A 10,652-nucleotide genomic window follows, 5' to 3' on the forward strand; every position below is an offset into this window, starting at 1 on the left:
TGAGTCAGACGACAATGATAATAGACTCTGGCAGAGACAAAGAGGACATAAACTTCTGTTTGTAATTCCTTTCCTGGAGAGCCTCCTCCCCCTCCATATGAGGAAAGGTTTCTGTACAATTGACATTGTTCTTTATGTGTAATGCAAGACAGATGTGGCTAAAATGTGGAGGTTCCCTCTGTAGTCTTTAAACTGGCGTAGCTTTTTGTCCCTTATGCTTCTGTAGTTGTAGTTTGGTCACATTTTAAACAATAAACTCTAGACACAGACTATCCAACCACCAAATGCTAAAAGAAATAGTTGGATACCGTATTTTCCATAAATAGATCACGAATAAACATCAAGTTGAACGAGTAAGCTAACCTTAAGTAAAATTGAAATTCAGAATGATACAAAGAATGGCTTTCATGCATAGAAGCACACCAAAATGTCACGTCAGAACAGCCCGTCCAATTCAAGTACAATCCCATGTGTCACTATGTTATACATGCAAAAAAAAAATTCTAAAGGTTTCTATTATACTGGAGATTAAGAATTAATTCCTATTGATGGTAAAATCCAATATAATATACAACCTTGTGATTATTACATCTTAAAAGTTGTCTGTAAAATTTAGTTATTATTTGGATTTTGACGCATAAACAAAAAACATGGAATAGCTACACATTTTAGTGCTTTTCATGTAAGTACTTGCACAGAATATTAGACCTCAACACAGCTCTGCTATTTAGAGCAAATAAATTACACACTTTAGGACTGGCAATATGGTCTGAAAACTTAATAAAGATATTTTGTGGCATTTCTTCCAATAATGATAAAAACCTGTTTAAAATGTGCCATAGTCTATTTGGCAAGACATATACATAACTACTGCTCTGACATAAAACATACCCATTACCACTTCTTAAGAATACCTTAAACTACCTCTTATAGTAATAATTGCCCCCCAACAACAGTAAACAGTAAAATAACAGTAATACATCCCTAATAATAAGCTGGTATTACCTAGTTATTCAGTTAGGGTATCAGTTCAGTTATTCTGCTGTTTAATAGACATACTGCTCCTAGCTTGTAAACTGCTGTTTTACAAGCAGACCAAAGACCTAGTTTTTAAAAAATCAGACCATTTGGACATTTAAAGGTCTAAGATGAAGATCATTAAATGGTTCAACCTTTAAAGACTTTTTAGGAACTTACAGTTGATTCACTGTACATTGACATTTGTAAATGTTTGTAAAAACTGAAAATATGTTGTGCAAGTCTGCTCACTGTCTTAACGGGTCAATTTTAAAAGCAGATGGTTAGAAAAAAGGGAGAGAAAGACATTTGACAATCACTTCAATCAACATGTGGCTGCTGGAACTCAAGAAGGAATCTAAAGAATTTGAGTTTATAGATTACACTCGCTGCTATTAAAAGAATCCATTATAGCAACAAACTCCAATACATGTGGCACAGCATAGAAACAAACATGGGACAGAGCACTGGGTTTGAATCAATAGTTAGGAGGGCTAGTTTGTTGGTCAGCGGTTGGAATACCTTTTAAGGTAAAATTTAAGTGGAGAGGGGTGCCGTGGTGGCGCAGGGGTTAAGCACAATCCACATATGGAGGCCTTAGTCCTCGATGTGGGTGTCGCAAGTTCGATTCCTGGCCTGGTGATCTTTGCTGCATGTCTTCCCCTTCTCTCATTACCCACTTTCCTGTCAATTCACTATCAAATAAAGGCCACTAGAGCAAATAAACCCTTTGAAGAAATTTAAGTGGAGAAAATGAGAGAAACAAACAAATATGATTTTAAAAGCAGGATTTTTTAAAATGGTATACTATATTTGAGTGCAAATGCTCAGAGTACCTTTTTGTGTAACGTTCAAAGAGCCGTGGTGAAAAAAAAACAAGCAGCATTTGAGATTTACTCATAAAAACCACAGAAATCTACCAGATAACACAGGAGGGATATGCGGCTAGCTTTGAACAAATTTTCTACTTTTTGATGTGCAAGATGGAAATGACTAATGAGTTTCTTTCTCTTGGCACCTAATCAAAATTAATATCACCTCCTGAGAACTGTCAAATTCCTACACATACTGCAAAGTATAAGAGTATTAATGCCAACTTTTTGATGACGCAAATTCGACATATACCCTTTTAAGAATTGGGTTAAACGTCAGCGTTTTGCCTGATGACTCACAGACTCTTGAGTAACATGTCAAGGTTAACGCTTAGAGAAGACAAAACTTGAACCCCTTTTCTGGGCCATGAGTAAGTCAACTATTCTTCTGCCTTTGCTGGGGATAAACCCCACCTCTGTACATTTCTGACAAAACGTGTTTAACCAGTTTTCCAGGAAAACTACAACGGCTTGTGTGTAAACGGTGGTATGTGCTGCTTTTGTCTGCTAAAACCGCTCTGCTCTGCCCAGTGTTACAAGGTATTTAAATCCAGATTACACACGCACACACAGCACCAGCTACGATATATTTATTACTATATTACTGTAGTTCTGTGGTTATCTTAACAGAGTTATGATTTTTCTTCCGTGTGTTTATTTTGGTCGTATGGATTCACTGTAATGAATCTGAGCAGAACAGTGTGTTTATTCATTCGATTTTGTTCCATGAAAATGTAAAATGTTTAACTCTTGGTTGAACATTAGCTCACCTCTAACTTAAACCTTCTAGACTTTGATTTTTGTCCTGTGTAGTTACTACGACCTGAAAACACAACCTGTCCGGTCTCACACAAGAGACTAAACCTTTTTTGTGCTTTCAAACTGCATCACATGGAGACTTAAGAAATGAACTCCTGAGCGTACAAACCCACTGACCTGACCCCAGTCGCTCACAGTGCTTTCCCTCCAAACTGCCTTCTCCCTCCTCCTGAAACTGCCTTTGTCTACGCAAAAGTCAATATATCTGACCGACTTGATGAGCTGTGCACTGAGCAAAGTAACTTTCTTTCTGAATGCACAGTGGCTGCAGCAACCTTCTGAGCATTTACCAGGACCAACCATTACCTCAGAAAGGTTAACAGCAGGAATAGATTGTGTGCACATGTGCTTTCTGGTCCTACCAAAAGTGCTGCAAACCCATAAAGCAAATTTTGCACTAACCCTCTCACATTTAAAATTGCACCAAAAGAGAGTGTGGAGTTGTAAAATGAACAGGAATTACCATTTTAAAAAAGTACTTAATCAAGTGTTTATAAGTAATAAGAACATTGCAGTGTTTCTCTCATTGGTTTCCAAACAACCTGACCTAAGCTGCTGTTGCTAAGCTCCCTCTTTCCCTCCTCTGAGCAAGAGGCACGTGACTCTCAATGAATAGAAATCACAAATCCTCTGAGTGACGGGTGTTATTGTGATTCACGATGTAAGTGTAAGGGCTGTCAGAAAACAACAATTTCAACCCTACATAAAACATAATAAGATAAAATAAAATAAAACTAAATAAAATAAAAGGGCACTGGCAATCATGTAATACTGAGAAAACTGATACTGCATCTACTGGATCGGTTCCACCTGCAAGTGTAAATAAAGGCACCAGCTGCCCCACTTGTACATTCTGTTGATGAAACCTTATATTGAGCCCAAGTCCAGAGGGGTGGTTAGTGATGTCATGCAAGGCGTCTGGTAAGTTATACTTTTAAAGGACAATCTGGACCAGCTGTCTGGACTCCCAGAGTAGAGAGCAGGGATTTAAAGGGGCCCTGAACTACACTGTCTACCAACAAAACAATTCATATTGGAGAGTCATTTTAAGATAAAGTACACCAATCAGGACCATTCATTAAAAAACAAAACAAAATGTAGGAACCAGGCTTTCATGACTGCATTGTGCATTGACTTTGAAAAGGAGTATGTCCCATATTAAGCTGACATTTCCTCTTGGCAAATTTTAGCAAGGTTTAGTACGATGAAGGAACAGTTTTTGTCTAATGAATGTTTAACCAGGTGTGGAAATTAGCCCCTGGTACTTAACCCTTGTATGTAGAAATGGGGTCCAACCAACCCCACACAAGTAAAACTTGTATCATTTGCCACAGTCCTCTACATTTGCCTCAGTCCTCGCACGCACAAGGGTTAAACAATGCAGGTAAATTTAAGAAGTAATGGGTAAATCTCATCAACCAACCAATGACAGGAGTGAACTTGACATTTGAACAGTCCAGAAGTGTTCAGTTTCTACAACTGATCTGTTGGGAGCAGCATTGTGTCTAAACTGCTACTAAACTGCTGCAAATTCAGTTCAACTAAAAGGGAACATAATGTTCCTGGTGATAGAAACAACAAACCTCCTCAAGCATGAACTTAAAGGCACACCTCTAATTTTTAATGGGAACTGGAAAATCTTGAACTATGTGACGGGACAGTAATGTATTGTTTATTTAAGGAACTTTATTGGATGGCCAAAATGGGGATCAGAATCCAATTAGTCAAAATAGAAAACCAAATTGTTACATGTGTGGGTACAAAATGGAAGTGAAAAGAGACAAAATGGCAATGCATAAAAAAGAAATGGTGGTATGAAGTGGCAAAAGAACAACTATCGTTGATTTTAATTAGAGTACACCTTTTCTTTACAAATATATAATAATAATATATATGTTTTACTGGCCACCCTGGCCATATATATACATATAATTGCATCTGCATATAATTGCAGATGCAATTATATGCAAATTTTGCATATAATTGCATCTGAAATAAACAGTGCCTTCTCAGACTTGAGCATTTGAGTGGTAGATACAGGTTTTAATTTTCCATCCCTGATATAAGGTTAGATATCTCAGACAATTAAGTGTTACAAAATATAGGATAATGTAATATAGTTTACATTATTAATTAGACTTTGTAGCAAACTTGTTAAAAAGGGAAGTGTTAGGAGATTAAGTTTTTTTCTGTCACTCATGCAGCTTTTTTTTCTTGTAAAATTCTCAAATGTCAAAAAAATTTATGTACGCAAGTTTTCTATATAAACTAAGAATTTATGTGCCAAAGGGAATCTTGAAAGAAAAACTACTGGGGCGATTTTTGTTTTGTTTGTTTTTTGGTCTTGTTGGTGGGAAGTTAGTACTAGCTTTGTTTCTAATCTGAAAAAAAAATCTGTCAGTATTACAATTCCTTGTTCCTTTTAACGAAAACACAATCCTTCAAATTTAGAGCAACATGGGAAATGGCTTGTTAAGCTTCTATCCTGCTGCTGTTAATTAGGCCTTGGACAGCACCAATAAGGAACGTGAGAAAAGACCTGCTTACAGTCTTATAACATAACTGGGCTTTTACTGTGGGTCTTAGCTTCTCGCGGCTTAAACCGGCGAAAGCAACAACCGAAGCTGATTGTCCAAGTGTAGGAGGATCGGCTTGGCAAGAAGCAGGAAGGGATGCTATTTGCTTTATGGCGATTACGTAACACCTCGCTTGCTTTCCTCTCAGCGGAATGCCAAGGATACTGTTTGTAAACAGAAAAGCCATGTGCGTATCCTCACGTGGCAGAAGGTTTTGAGTCGCTGCCCACGCCGTCTCACCCTTGAGGTAAACCCTGACATCAATACATGTTCACAGAGTCAGCAACGCTCCCTGCAGCCCAAGAACTCCCCAAACAAGGCCTTATCATGCTTGGCCCATAATTATGCTTTGGCTCAGATAGCGGCGCAGGACATCATGGAAGAGGAAGACCGTGGTGCACGTTTACAATCGCATGTGATGTAGCAATTACCGGCCACACTTTTGTATCTCTTTTGAAAGACTGACTAACAAGCCTGTGGCAGGCCAGGATCACAAGGTTTATCTGATATTATGAAATATTCAAGAACCTACAGTAAGTTAATAAAAAAAACAACAGATGGGCATCTTAAAGTAACCTCTAGTAGATTAGGTAAGTTGGTAAAACTAGGGCAAATCTTTACATGAACTCTTCAGCCATGTCTGATGCATAAGGTGGTCAGTTTTATGAAGGAAATGGCCTTTTCTTTTCCTTAGCAGAAGCTTGGAAAGTTTAAATCCTGTGCAATGTTTATATTAAATTATGTGCAAAATGTCTAAATAATGTGTCAGAGTGATTCTTTTGCACTTGCACTAGACTGAGTTTTCCTTTTATTCTCTTGAAGTCCATAGAAAACAAACCCTCCATTGGCAGACAACAGAAATCAATATTGCAGCAATCAATGCAACTCTTTGTTCTCGCCATTTTGTCTTGCCATCTATAAGCAGTGCATTCTAAAATGTCTAACCCAACAACACTGAGCATGCTTCTGTGTCGCTTCTGCTGCAGCCACCCCCTAGGTTGGAAAAATGATACTTGGGCTGGACAGAACAGGGTCAAAGGTGAGGGCATGGGCAACAGCTTGGGTATTGTAGCCAAACAGCATTGTTGTACTGCACTATGGCAACTGGACATTCTCCCCAAAGGTGATATTGTCTTTGCCCTAGGAGTGACTTAAAGGGGCTTACTGCCATGACGAAGAGACTATCCAACTGCGCAGCTTTATCTGTAGGTGCAGATAGATGAGATGAGCTCTGCGCATGTGATTGATCTATGTGGCCCATCCCCCACTGAGCCCCCTGTAACCCTATTAACGCTGCTGCCCTTTCAGCTATTTATGTCAAAGCAGGGGTGCAGAGACCAATGAAAATTCCTCTTGTAAAAATCCCTGTTGTAATGTTCTTTTGGTCATAATTGGCATTTGCAAGCTGTTCATTCAGTGCCACCGAAGACGAGAAAATTACACATGCTGATATCTGAGAGCAGTTTAATTCCAACAATGTGACTTATAACATCCACTGTTGGACACTTTTAATGGACGTCATTGCCAATATTGTAAAAGGGGTAGGGGAGTACTGTTATTTATACAAGTATGTACATGCACAGATCCGTCACCTGAAGTTATGCAGTCACAACACAGTTAAATACTACCATACATAACAAGCTTAGGCACATTTGTTGACACTGCATGCTCAGTGACCGTGTTTGCTAAGTGGATTCGGTGAGTTCACCACAAGGAAATTTGTTGCACTACATCTTTGTAATGATTAGAGACAGGTACTTGCTCACAAAATGATTTTTGTGGTAAAAGATACATTGTTTGCTTTGATAACCACAGGGGGAAAAAGATTTATGAGGTTGAGGGAACATTAGGAGGATAGTGGTAATAAACCATCATCAACTGTTCTCATAAAAGCTTGGAAACAACAAGCAGCTGACTTTGTTTTGAACTCAATGCCCTTCTTTCTTCTTCAGTGCCCTCTGTATCCATCCACCTCCAAGTGTGTCACAAAGATCTTCTATGATACAGATGTCAAGCACTTTGCTGCTCCCGTTGGCAGCACACTGTTGGGTTACAATAAAGGTCAACCACCTTACAGACAGGTTTTTATATTGTTGTGACCTGAGGCTGAACTGCAGCTGTATTACAACTGCAAGCAGTGGAATACACAAGCCCAATACACAAACCCTGTAGGAGATCAGTTTTATTCAAATGTACCATTTAGATGTTAATCTTCAAGAAGCTGTTAGTGAATTCGAGGAAAAACTAACAACCAATTAGATATTTGCTGACAATGGTTAAAACATTACCATAGTTTTAAACAAACCATCTTGTACAGTCTAGTGACACCATTGCATAGTTATACATAGTTTATCTGTTTACTCATGAGGTATATCCCGGATGAGTGAAATAGGAGTAGGATTAATAAGCATTTGATTCTTCATTTTTCAACTGGAAATAAATGTTACTTCAGGCCTACTTTTTATATTGTAGTATCTATTATGAAGAAGATTCATAATAGATCTTCTATTATCTTTAAAAGGTACAAAAGGATTTTGTACCTTTTGAGGATTTCTTCCATTTGTTGACTGTTTGACTGGCATGGATTCTTTATTTTACAAAACAAAAAATATGGTTAGATTGACAAAAAGATTTCATTCATTATTTATACAGATATATAGTCACAAGCATAGTAAAATGGAATGCATATTTTAATTGTAATTGTATGTTTTCGGAATATGCATTACACCCTATTTCCATTACAGTCAGTTATCACTCATAAAATGCTACAGACTATTATCTCTAATCAAACTAAAATAACTATTATTTTAAGAAGTTTTAAGAAGGAAATAGGCTTTTCCTTCTGTCACCTCCGTAAATTATTTTGACTCATCCTTTGTCAAAGAGGATATGAAATGTTTCCCTGACAGGGAACAACTGACCAATGGCCAACATGAAACATGCCACAGCAGTCCGTTTTAACTTTGACCATAAATAATCAGATGATTTATAAAAATGACAAAAGGCTAAATGGCTAGATTTTTTCAGCATGAAGAACTGGTTCTGGGACAGTTTGTCCCTTCAGGAAATTCAGACCCTCATTTTGTACCCAAGCACTTCTTTCAACTTCCATTCTTGTCCCACTCTTCAGGGAATTAGCTTAAACAATGACACTTACGATAACATAATGTAGCAAATTGTGGACCATATTATATATTTTAAGGTTTTCAAGATATGTTCTTTCAGCAGTGCAATAACAAGATATTAATTGCTCTAAGATGAAAAGAATGATAGTAATATTATTCAAACTTTTTCCATTATGCTGAGATAGGGCAATATCTTCTTTCTGGGTTAGCATCGCTATGCTTCCACACATTTGAACTGATCAGAAAATGTAGATAACTGGTTCGCTGATTCCTATTTCAAACATATTCTTATACAATGAAAGCAGTTCCTCTTTTAATGGCCCATAGGGGAAAATGTCCTGAGAACTGTAGCCCTGTTGTTACATTTACCTGCTTTTAATGCATAAGAGTATGCTTTTATGAGCAGTCAGAAAATGTTATTTCTAGTGTTGTTACTGCTTATTGTTCTCCTGAGACAAGTTTTTTTAAGTAAAACCTCTGCTTCAAAATTAACATTTGTGTTCTGCTTCAGTTAATGGTGATGTAAGATTGGGTTTCATTTGATTCCGCGCTGTCTGACCTTCTCTTACTACCTTCCACCACCACAGTTCTCCTCTGTTTTTGCCTCTCCTTGGGATTTGCCTTTGTGTCTGTGTGTGTGTGTGTGTGTGCGTGTGTGTGCGTGTGTCATTCAGTGGTGAAAGCAACGAAAGCTGATTCACAGAGATACACACAAAGCCAGGAGCTATTTCTGCTCTGCTGCTGTGCAGGCGCTATCCCCCCCTGTGCTGGACGAGTCCAGGTTGGACTTTTACTCTACCATTTACAATCCCAAAGGACATACAAAGCAGCAGATTTGACACAAAAAGATTTTAGATAGACTAAATAATAAAATATTGTTTGTCTGTAATAGCCATTAATTACACATAAATATATATATATTTTTTTTCAAAACATACTCATTGAATAGCAGATCTATCCTAAAAACTGATAAAAGATGAACATGCATCTATTTTAAACGAGTTGGACCAGAGCGTGGTTTTATGATGTAAAGGAAGAGGCACAGTGGTATTTAAATTGTGCCTGAAGAAAAACTCCTGAACAAACTGTACAGCATTGTCTATGATCCACTTAAAATAAGCACGGCAAGGAAACAAGACAGCAGCCTTCACATTCTGCTGGCAAAACCACAAAGAAAATTGTCAGCCATGTTGAAGTAGCTTTATCTAATATCCCCTCCTTATTATGTTGGCTCTTGCTTTTTTTACGGTGAGGGACATCTGCTGTCTCACCTGACCACAAAATGAAAGAAAAATACTCCAAAGGTTACAGAGACAGCGGGGTCAAAAGAGAAGTAACAAACTGAGCACGTTCTTACCTTCTGTTTATGTCCCTCCACTTTGTAGAAATTCCAGCAAATTGTCTGGATCGCCTCTTTAACAAATCCTAAAGGGCAGCCATCTTGCCTCCTTCTGTTCTATGAAACAGTCTATGCTCCACATCAATATTCATGGAAACCAGTCTGACGTTGGCTCTCATCATCAGGAGAAGCCCGGGTGTCGCTGTTTTGCCGGCTGGAGGAGCACACTTGTGTGTCAGTCGAGTGTAAGGCAGTTATGGTAAATATAAAAGCGGACAAGATCTTGCTGTAGCTCTGGGGGAAGAGCCCCTCTGTGGCAACAACCTCTGAAAAGAGAAAAAAAAATTAATTCACAAAAACACTTTCCTGCTGAGTCCTTCTCACACAAAGATACAGGTTTTCTTTCCCCCCCTCAGCTCCCTCTTTTTTTTTTTCTTCCTTCCTCAGCCGTACACAATAGTGAACACTTTGATGGCTGCCCTGAAGCACTGGAGTGGATTTCTGGATTACAAGAGTCCACCCCCACAACTAGTGCACTTTTTGTTCAATATGCATGGGTCCAACCGTCTGACTGTGGCAGAGCAGAAGCTGCCTCCACCCCTTCCTTTTCTCATACAGGAAGCCAAGTGACTCAGGGTTTTTTCCCTCCCTTTCTCATTGCCTATCTTGAGGTTTTGTTTCTTTCTTTTTTTTTCAGTTGGAGGTTAAAGGACTTTCCATTTTGTATAAAAGAACGACTTCACAGTTACGATCAAAAACAGCCGGTTTGGACTTATTTCAGGCGGCTGTGTCTTATTTTGGAACACTGCTGGCTCATATTTAGACGAACTCTGCAGCTTGTGCACAGGAAGCACAGTTTGCCTCATACCTCTGAAAAAGATCTTCCTCCCCCTGTTGACACTGG

The 10,652-nt window shown here is 38.4% G+C and overlaps 1 protein-coding gene across 1 annotated transcript in view; it reads right to left on the reverse strand.

Annotated features, from left to right (window-relative positions):
* Window positions 1–10,263, reverse strand: part of tet2 (tet methylcytosine dioxygenase 2) — a 28,115-nt gene extending 17,852 nt beyond the window's left edge. Inside the window, exon 1 of the mRNA XM_008412058.3 lies at window positions 9,767–10,263. The gene's annotated coding sequence lies outside the window, so the exon portion shown is untranslated. The remainder of the gene's footprint in view (window positions 1–9,766) is intronic.
* Window positions 10,264–10,652: the final 389 nt, after the last annotated feature.

This window comes from Poecilia reticulata, chromosome 1 (genome assembly GCF_904066995.2).
Source record: "Poecilia reticulata chromosome 1, P_reticulata-male-v2, whole genome shotgun sequence".
NCBI lineage: Eukaryota > Metazoa > Chordata > Actinopteri > Cyprinodontiformes > Poeciliidae > Poecilia > Poecilia reticulata.